This window comes from Molossus molossus, unplaced genomic scaffold, assembly GCF_014108415.1.
Source record: "Molossus molossus isolate mMolMol1 unplaced genomic scaffold, mMolMol1.p scaffold_m16_p_9, whole genome shotgun sequence".
Classification (NCBI taxonomy): domain Eukaryota; kingdom Metazoa; phylum Chordata; class Mammalia; order Chiroptera; family Molossidae; genus Molossus; species Molossus molossus.
The window spans coordinates 14,731,128-14,742,394 of NW_023425403.1; positions in this window are offsets into that span (position 1 = coordinate 14,731,128).

Genomic DNA, 11,267 nt, shown 5'->3' on the forward strand with positions numbered 1-11,267 from the left:
GGAATATATGCCAACTTGGGAGATAACACAAGAGTAAATACATAATAAATTAAGTATGAATGTGGTTGAATATTCAAATTTAAAAATCCAGCAAATAATGGATTGCCAAATGAACTACATGGATAATAAATATCATGAGTAGGGATTTGAACTCAGGTCTCTGACTACAGAGCTGGAACTCTTATAACCCAGGATCTTAATCATAAAACACTGTCTCATACTTTTAGGATGTTTATGTAGGTTATACTCTTCTTTCAGAAGCCTCATGTGTACCAATCCTGTGAAGTAGTACCAATCCTGTGAAGTATTATTATCCCCAAAGAACAGAGCTGAGAAATTATGGATCTGAGAATCTATGACTGTTCAAATTTACAAAGTAAGGGAATAAAGACTCAAATCCAAGCCTTCTGATGCTAAATTAAATGTGTTGCCACTATTGCCCGGCCAGTGTGGCTTAGTGTTTGAGTGTTGACCCATAGCCCTGGCCGGTTTGGCTGAGCGGTTGGAACGTCAGCCTGCGGTACAGAGTGTCGACCCATGCACCAAGAGGTCACCGGTTCAATTCCTGGTCAGGGCACATGCCCAGGTTGTGGGTCTGATCCCCGGGGGGGGGGGGGGATGCAGGAGATGGCCAATCGATGTTCTCTCTCATCGATGTTTCTCTCTCTCTCTCTCCCTTTCTCTCTGTCTTTAATATCAATAAAAGAAAAAAAAAAAGAAATGTGTTGCCACTATGTTACAGATTCTTCTGGCTGAACTCAGAGAGAAGAGACAGAGAATCTCTAACGTGAGAGTGAAAGCGAGACTAAAAGTAAGACATTCCCCCAAATATTGGAGTGCCGACAAGTATCAGGCACAGAGGAGATACAGTTCAAGCCCACGTGAAGCTCAGGTTTTTTAATAAAGATATACACTAACCATATAATCATAAAAATACAAATAATTTTTAAAAATTTGTTTTCTTTATTGATTTGAGAGAGAGAGGAAAGGAGAAGGAGAGAGAAAGAGATAGAAACATCGATGAGAGAGAACATCGACTGGCCGCCTCCTGCATGCCCCCCACTGGGGATCTGGCCCACAACCTGGGCATGTGCCCTGACCGGGAATCGAACTGGTGACCCCAATTTTAAAAGCTGATAAGTATGAAGGAAAAATATGTGCCTGGGCAATATATAGCAAGGGGCCTGACCTAGCTTGGAGGAGGGGATCAGAAAAGCATCCTGGGAGAACTAAGCTTTTGAGCTGACATCTTTTACTTAGGTGTATGTAGGAGATCATTGCAGGCAGAGGGAAACCCTTGTGTAAAGTACATAAAGCAGGAAAGTGCATGGGAAAAAAATGTTGGAGAGGCAATATCACTTACTGATCCTTGTATCCTCAAACCAAAGATTCTGCCACTTAATAGCTGGGTGACCCTGGGTAAGCTACTTAACTTCTCTGAGCCTCAGCTATCTCATCTATAAGATGTTATAATAGTACCTGCCTCATAGGTTGGGGGAGAATTACACAAGTAATGTACTTTGAATGATGTCTTGCACAAAGTAAGCAGTCAGTAAGAACTAGCTGTGATTATAAGTGAACTAGGCATTAAGGACAATAATAATAGATGCCTCAAAATAATGGGTCACATAAAAATGTTAAGGTTAGTTTTACTTTATTCTCTCCCCAGTGTTTCCTAAAGTAGTGTTTCTCAACCTTTAATGTCATAAAAATCACCTGAGGATCTTGTTAAATGGTAGATTCTGATTCTGGGCCTAGGATTCTGGTTTTTTATTTTAGTTTTGTTTTTGTTTTGTTTTTTTAAGAATTCTGGTTTGTTGTTTTTTTTCTTTATTGTTATCCTCACCTGAAGACATTTCTGCATTTATCTTCAGATGGAAGGACAGGCAAGAGAGAAACATCCATGTGAGAGAGACACATCGAGTGGTTGCCACCCACACGACCCCAACCGGGGCCTGGGAGGAACTGCAACCAAGGCATGTGCCCTTAGCGGGAACCGAACCCGGGACTCTCCGTCTGTGGGCCAACTTTCTAACTGCTGAGCCAATCTAGCCAGGGCATGAGTCTGGTTTTTTAACAAGTTTCCAGATGATGCAGAAGCTGCTGCTCTAGGGATCACTCTTGGAAAATCAAGAATGTAGGGAACTGTAGTCCTATGGAATGGTAATAGCTAACACAGGAAGAAAAGGGTCCAGTGATCAAATGAGTTTAGGAGGTGATACATTAAACAAAATTCAACAGATTTCTCTTGAGTACTTCTCAGGTCCTTTGATATGCTAATGTGCATTCCAAAGTTCCAAGAGGAACATAACAGTAGGTTGCATTTTTATACCTAGTTAGAAATGTGTTCAGTTGCGAGGTATAAATCACCTGATTTTGGAAGTGCAAACAAATGGGATTGTTCATCTTATGCAACAAGAACTCAGGAGGCAGGGGGTTGCTGGCCTAGGCTCAGTGCTCTGCAGTGGAAACTGGTATGTCTGCAATTCACTTTGCCCTTCCTTCAAAATCACAAGTTGTCCACTGCAGTTCCTGCTTCCGGTCCATGGTGAGAGCAGGAAGAAGGGTGAAGGGTCAACGAACTTCAATTTCCGCCTTATTGCCAAAATTGTCTCATCGGGTGATTTCATCTGGAAGGAAGATCATGAAAGAGAATAGTTTTACAGTCTCTAGAATGTGCAGGTGAGAGAATTCTTCCCCGTTTCTGAACATGTGCTTTGTACTGCAGTCTTGTGGGGACAGCATTTCATAGATCACACTTCGTGAAGGTATAGATGATGGGGCACCAGTGACTATTTTAAATACAGATATTATTTGCTCAAGTAGTAGCCTGAAGAACTCATACAATTAGATTAAAAGAAGAAAAGCTTTGAAAGGCGAAAAAGTATGATTCTACACTGAATTGGGAGGGGAGTTAAATAAACAAGTATAGTGTTACATAAATTTCAGTGTAATAGTTTTTCAAATCAGAAAGAATGATGTAAAAATTAAGTGCCATAGCCCTGGCCAGTTTGGCTCAGCGGTTAGAACGTTGGCCTGCGGTCCCGAGAGACCCGGGTTCGGTTCCCGCTAAGGGCATGTACCTCGGTTGCAGTTTGTCCCCGGCCCTGGTTGGGTGGTGTGGGTGGCAGCCACTCGATATGTCCCTTTCATGTCGATGTTTCCCTCTCTCTCCCTCCCTCCCACTCTATCTGAACAAAAAAATGGAAAATGTCCTCAGGTGAGAATTAAAAAAAAAAAAAATTAAGTGCCATAAATCATGGAAGAGGAACAGTTCTAATGAGATTGTTGGATTTAATGATAATGTTACCTGTGTCCTTAAGTCCATTTGAATGGACCAGTGGAGTGAATAACCAGAAGCCAGGAAATATAAGCGGTTAGAATAGGGAGGTCATTTGAGAAGTTTAGATGTAAAAGAGGGAAATTGATTATTTTACCTGAAGCCAAAATATCATGAAGACCCCGGTCTCAAATAAATTCCTCTGAAATTTCATCATTAGAGAATTACTTATTGGGCTTTAAAATGCAAATATGCTTTTAATTTACATCAGCGATTATACCTCAGGGCCAACAAACTCAAGTGCTGTTTTTTTCAGAGCTCAGTCTGTTAGAGACGCTGCCTCCCCTGGGACAAACCCCACCCTGCACACTTTCTGGAGCACACTCCCATGGGGTGGGGTGTTCCGGGGGCAGGGCAGAGAGGAAAGGTCTGTCACCTGTCCTCTGAGAAGGGACCGTGGTGAGGTTTGTGAGTTAGTGGCAGTAGCTGGGAAAGGGCTGTCATGCCCTGCATGGGGTGCACCGGGGGTGGTGACCCAGAGCAGGACACAGGCCCTATCTGTGGGGACGGTGCTGAAATGGGCAGGTCACAGCTGAGGCCTGGGCTCCCTTGTGGGGTCGTCCATTGGTGCTTCTAGGTCCAGCCCTCTGGCCCAGCTCCCTAGAAAAGGATCTGTTCTTAGAGGATCACAGTGGGCACACCAGCCTCATACTGGCTCTCTGACCCTTGCCGCCCCTGGGAGCTGCGCCCTAACCCCTCAGAGGAGTGATCCCTTTGAGAGGGTCCTGTGGGCATGGAGTTGGGCCAGACTGTGTGTGGGGGGAGCAGGCGACATGGGGGGACAGGGACCTGGGCATGGGGGGACGAGGTTCAGGAGAGCCTTGGATTCTGCCGGGGTGCCTCAGGATTACTGCAAGGAACGTAGATCTCCCCCTTTCTCTTTTCATTTGACATAGCTCCATTTCTCAAATCTATTTTACCTGTTTAGATTCCACATAACACTTTGTGATTTTACAAATTTGTTTGGGGCAAAGAAAGAAAGCTTTTCTTCTCTGAAAAAAGATTTAAACTTTCCCCTTTATTTTATAGATCAAAAATTGCATTTTTCAGTCGACAGGTATTTCTGGGGAAGGACTTACTCCCTGGACGCAGATGAATTCACAAGCATCATAATAGACCCAAGCATTTTAACACGTCATTTGGAACACTGCTTTCAAAAGCATGTGCACATAATAAAACTATGCTCCGTGGTGGGCAAGTCCAAGACAAGCCAAAACCTTTCCAAGAGGATAAAAGACAGAATTAGGCATTCAGTCATAACAAGCCGACTTCTCCGGGAGAAAATGACACAGGGTATTGTCTCCTGAACTCCCGAGATGTTGGCACCATTTGCAGTTTCTAGGCCTTTCTAATTATAGACGTGCCATGAAACGTTGCCTCCACCTGCACCTGTAACAATAACAATATTCAGCATTTAACATTATCAAAGACCTTTCCAGCTTGAACTAATTAATTCCTACAATTTCAACCATCTGGGACAGATAGTATTATTATCCAGGTTTTATAGACACAGAAAACTTCAAAAGAGTTTTCTCCAAGGTCGGATAGCAATTGGAATGAGGCCAAGAGCCTATCGCAGAAGTACGAGATTTTTAAGTTCATCAGAAGACAACGACCTTACACAGTTTTGATTTAGGGTCATTTGACTTTTTTCTTCAGGGTGCTGAACAGAGACCCCTTTGTTGGAGAGTAGATGGCTCTCTGCTTTCTGCGGTGGCTTCTCTCCCAGAAGGAATGATTATACCCTTTGGAATGATCTCGCACGTCGTAATTCTTTGGAACACCAGGTAGTGTTGGAGCTCTTAAAGGTGGCCAACATATGCCAGCTGTTCCCTCGCTTCTACCCTCCGCCTTTATTACACCCCCGTGTCTCTTTTCAGTTGAGTGATATTAGAACACAGGGCTCTTGAAACGTAAAATGAAACCTCAGAAAAGTCAGCTAGTTATAAAGGCTTCTCTGCCCTTTTCTGTTGACCAGCTCACTGAGATTCTTAGGAATCATACTCCTAAAAGAAGGGCCTTTAGAGATAATGCTGGCTTTTTAACTACCAGTAAAAAAAAAAAGATGAAAATGTCCCATGTTTCTCTAGTTATGAGAAAGTCAAATCTGAAACAACACTGAGTAGCTCATTGGTAGAAAATTGCCCTAGCCCTGGCAACTTTTGTCCTACAGCTGTGATTTCAAAGCGCTACAGTTTTGTGCATGGACTCATGTTGAAGAGATGGAAAATCATATACTTAAATATGTTTTTTAAATAGGTGTTTTAAAGAGAGAGAGATAAAAATACCAATATAAGAGAGAAACGGCCCAGGCCGATTTGGCTCAGTGGTTGGAGTGTTGGCCTGTGGACCAGAGAGTCCCGGGTTCGGTTCCCACTAGGGGCACGTACCACACAATAAAAAGAGAGAAATAGAGAGATACGTCTATGGCTGCCTCTTGCATGCCCTCTACTGGGGATCAAGCCCGCAACCCCGGGCACATGGCCTGACCGGGAATCTAACCAGGACTTCTCATTCCAGGGGATGCTGTTCTATCCACTGAGCCACAACGTATACTTAAACAAAAAAAAGTTTAAAAGTCAAAAGCTGATAGACTTTTACATATCATTGAATATGCAAAATAAAGCAATGAAATCTTAATGAGAGTTCCATGTTGACTCAGAGATCAGTAGGGCCAGAGAGAGAATAACTCTGAAGACCTTTAGAATATGCAAGGAATTTGGTGACTAGGATTAAGATCTTTTTCTAAACAGGGATGTTTTGAAACCTAGGCCTGAGGAACATCTACGCATTGCTGTGTGTGAGGAGGGGCTAGGAGGAGTCCGGAAGGGCAATGTGTTTTACTCTCAAGGCTGTTTTTAACATCACGTTGGAGGCCTGGGCCACTTAAGTTTTAACAAGTTCCATAAATAAATCTGATTCACCCCAAAGTTTGAAGATCATTAGTGTTATTCCTCAACACTCTTCTCATTCAGAGCAACCGAGCAGTTTGACAGTAGTGTTAGTTCAAGGGCGCTCTTCCATGATGAACCTTAATGTGCAAGAAGTCTACGTGGAAAGTTCAGATCGACATCCTGGTACAGCTTTCTGAAGCAGAGCAAGAAAAAAAGCAATTCGGTGATGATTAGCATGCAGATGACTATCAGTGTGCTCCCCATGGTCTTCAGCAACCCCTGGAGGATCGGATGCCTGAGCCAGGATGCGTGGACAGCTGGTGAGCGCTCTCTACTCATTCCTTCGGTCAGCAAGCCTGGATCAGACCAGCTGCCAAGGGGCATGAACGCCAGCTCGCTTTCTGCTGGCTTCATACTTTAGTAAAAGACCGACTCTGGAGCGCCGTGATCGCTTTAGATTTCCATAGGACAATATTCATCGAAGCTGAAGTCAGGGTGACTAACTCTCTTGAGACCATTTTCACCATCATCCAAAACTTCCTGAAAGAGTCTATTTAGAGACGAAAACTTTTCCATGCTGGAGGTAGGCCCAGAACAACTTTTTTTTTTTTTTTTTTTTTTGGTAAAGTGTGGGGCAGTCTCCTCAGCCATTTTCAGTTACTCCTTTTTTCCTGTATCCACAAATAAAACCTGCCAAAACAGTCTTCCCGTCCAAGATGTGACAGGTCTTCAATAAAGAATAATTTCTGAGCCAGAGTGCTTTAAAATATAAACATTTACATATTTAAAAATCAGCATTTGTATATTTTACCCGAAAAATATTTTGTTCAAATGACCTAAAGCAAAAGGGAGAAAACATAAGAAGCCTTCTTCCGAGTTAGGAGGGGATTTTGTGGTTGATTGAAAGAGTCCAGCGGTGGGGGGGTAGGAAGACACTCTCGTTCGCTTTCCCAGCACCGGCGTTTCTGCGTTTGGCAGGAAGGGAGGTGCCAGCCCCGAGGCCCTGCACAGAGTGCCTGTGATCCGGCTTCTGTCGTCTGGTAAGACAGTGTGGCCACTGTGTGCAGAATTGTCTCTGCCTGCACAGGGTGGGTTCTCACAGAGGAATGCCGCTGTCCCGTGGTCCACAGGCGGCTCTGTGGGTCTGCTCCTGCTGATTTCCAGGTAGACTGTACTGTGAATTCATAACACGGCTCGCTTCCTGCAGTTACAGAGGCAAAGAATGCCGCCCATAGATAACTTTCTTCCCAGTTCAGATCCTTTTTCCTCTCCTGTCTTTAGCCTTTCCCCCCTGAGGGGCCGGCCCAGTGAACTCCCTGAGCTTGGCCCAGGGCTTCATGCCTCACCGCCACTTGGCGTTCTTTGCCTCAGGCTGCTCGGGGTCTTCTTGACCTTCAGAGGCCCCACCTATGGGCCTGGAGAGAAGTTCAATCACTGCGAACTAATTTTTAGGGACTTAGTCCCTCAGGTAGATTCTTTTTGTACCTGATCAGGTACAAAATGTACAAATAAGAAAGGGCTAGAATGTCTTCCTTGTCAGGCCTTGCAGTAATCAAACAACAAGCTCTATGTATTTTGCTTCTCACTTTACTGATGGGACTTTCTGGACAGACAGGAAGGAAGTTGTGACTGGATGCAGGCTGTAAGCCACATCAAAGACACGGACACCTCCTGTTCCCATGTTCCCGATCTCCTCGGTGCGCACAAGACCTCGTTGTCGGTAAAATTTGTTTCAACATTTCCCATTTCTCCTGACTTGAAAGTACAGCTTTCAGAGCTAAGCTGGAAATTGAAAACCAGGTTCGAAAAATCCAAGAGAATTTAAGGTCTTGAGGTAGCTGTTCCTCTGTGTTCAATGCAGTAGCTGTTACCAAAGAATATTTGCTAACTGAAACCAATTAAGAAAGGATATGAAGTACATATGAAAACACAAGCAACATAAATAGAACCATAATGTTCTAGTATTTAGTTTAAGGTCAGGTTCATTGCAATCTCCTGAAAGGCATGCTTGTTGCCTGAATAAGTTGCCTTGGTCCAGAAGGTTGGATGACGTGGATCTGCCAGGGCAGCAGAATTCACTGAGTTTCCAGCATCGGGTTCCTATGGAGCAGCTTTGCATGTGACTCTGCCTTCCAAAGCCGATTGCTCTGTCATGGTAGGTGCTGAATCTGCACAGTAATCCACCTGAACTGTTACATCATGTTTCCAGCGGTTGTGCAGCTGGAGACTTACATAGGGCATATGCTTTACTAAGCTATTGGGTTTAATAATTCCTTTTCCTGATGTTCATAAGACTCAAGCTATACAACTCTTCAGCTAGGTGCTTTGGTAGAAGCGGGCCTTCAGGAAAGGAGATGCATTTATTCATCTCTGTGGGGCTCTTCTATCAAAAATTTCACATGATAAAGTACAAATCGGTAGTTACAGAATAATCCTGGCGATGCAGACCACAGCATGGGGAACATAGTCACCAATATCGTGATAACTACGTATGGGGCCAGGTGGGTACTGGAAACGTTGAGAGGACCAATCTGTAAAGTACATGATTATCTACTCACTGCTGTGCATCTGACACTAACACAGAATAATATTGAATGTAAACTGTAATTGAAAAATAAAAAATTCATGTGACATTATGGTGTAATAATCTTTGTTAACTAGTTACCTTTAGAAAGCGCTATAGAGGAATTAATTCAACATTTATTTGACAAACATTTTGGGTAGCATTAGTTATTAGTCACTATAATAAAATAATGAAAAAATTCACCCATGCAGAGTTCACAGTCAAATGCAAGAACATAATAAAATAATTGGAATACCTCTGTACTTTTTCATACAATAGCAGTCTGTACAAAATGCTATGGACCCTTCAAAGAATGAGCCTCTAATTAGACCTGTATTGAAAGAGTCATTTGGTCAGAATTAATACAAAAGTATTCACACAGGTAATTAGCTAACAGATATAAGCTAATATGATCTTGGAGGCCATTAATATAACATCTAAAATCTAGAAGAAAGATATAGGTAGAAACTACTTTGGATTTATCCAAGTTTATATAAAATATTAGCCCTGGCCGGTTTGGCTCAGTGGTTAGAGCATTGGCCCGCGGACCAATGAGACCTGGGTTTGATTCCAGCCAAGGGCACGTACCTCAGTTGCAGTTTGTCCCAAACCCTGGTTGGGGTTGCGCAGGAGGCAACCAGTCAATGTGTCTCTCCTGTTGATGTTTTTCTCGTTCTCTCTCTCTCTCTCCCTTCCTCCTAATCTGTCTAAAGATAGACGGAAAAATATCCTCGAGTGAGGATAAAAAAAAAAAGTTAAAAAAGAAAAAGAAATATTAGATTCAGTTTTGGACCAAAATGAAAAGGACACGAATAAACCATAAGTTCACTGTGAAGAGACCATGCACAGGGCAATGAAATCATGAGTAATACTTAGCTCAACCGGCAGCAAGAGAGCTCCAGGAGAAACATGCTAGTAGTCAGCAAAAACCGAAGGGCTTTTATGGAAAGCTGGATTATATTTATTCCACAAAAGCTCAAGAAGAAAATTAACAAATCAATTAAAATGCACGATGGATGAAAATGACGAGTAAGCTAATTTTGAGTGAAGTTAGAAAGAACCTCCCAAGAATCACAGCAACCTAAAAGATAAAATAAGCTGCCTCTGGAGTTGATTAGGTTATCATCACGGGATCCACAACAGGTTAGACCTGTTATACAGAATATTGCAAATGCACATAAGCGTCAGCTAGGTACGGTAGCTAAGCTAAGTGATCTTTTCGATCTCTCTCAAATCTTAGATTTTATGATTTAGGATTGTGTCTTTAATACTATTTCCAAAACACAACAAAGTAGATGAGTGTTCTTTTCATTTGTGCCTTCGAAGGTCTTATGACCAACGCATGACAGAAGTGGGTAATAAATGAATCACTTAGCAAGTGACAGGCTTACCATACTCTACCAAGGTCTTGGAAGTTAATAATAACAGTCATTCTCTGCCACCCAGAGAATCTTATGACTCAAAACAGTTGAGGGAAAATTCTAAGGAACAAACATTGAGTTGTGCATGCGGATGTAGAAGAAAGGCCAGCATTTCGACAGAGAAACAGCAACACAAGAGGCAAGTTGTGGGATGAAAGGTACAAGAAAATCAATCCCTCAGCAAGCACAGGAAGACAGCTGACACACCGTGGTGTGTACCAAGCGCCAGATGCTGTTCTTGGTGCTTGTCTCTGCTTACTCATCAATCCTCCCAACCACCCTGTGAGCTAGGTTGTATAATAATCATCCCCTTTTGATCAATGACAAAACATAGGCACAGAGAGGTTAAGTAATAATGCCCAAATCACACAGCCAGTAGGCAAAGAGCTGGCATTTGAACCCAACTATCCATGGCCTAGAATTCACATGCCCATGTAAAGTGTCTCTAAGAAGTAGAGGGCAAGGTAAAGAAAACCACTAAGGAACAATGAACCAGCAATTTCAATGATCTAAATTCCACTTTAAAAGGAAAGGTAAGCTCGGCCGGTGTGGCTCAGAGGTTGAGCATTGACCCAGGCACCAAGAGGTCACCAGTTTGATTCCCGGTCAGGGCACATGCCCAGGCTGTGGGCCCGATCCCCAGTGGGGGGTGGGCAGGAGGTGGCCAATTGATGTTCTCTCTCATCGATGTTTCTCTCTCTCTCTCTCTCTCTCTCTCTCACTTCCTCTCTCTCTCTCTAAAATCAATCAATAAAAATAAATAATTAAATAAAAGGAAAGGTAAATAACCATTAAACATGAACAGTTCATTTGAAATCTGGATAAATGGCAAGGTGTTCTTAGTACAGTTCTAATTCGTCTCTATCAGAATCATTTTAACAAATTCACCTCTGAATGTCTTTTAGCCACTTGGCATTTGTGCCCGACAGACCTGACCTCACACCCCAGTGATGAGAGCCTGAAAGGTTCTTTTGCAAACATCTGCAGGGACAAAGGTAAGAAAGCACCTCTTTCAATCATTGTCTCTGCACAAAAGTCCAAACTCAGTC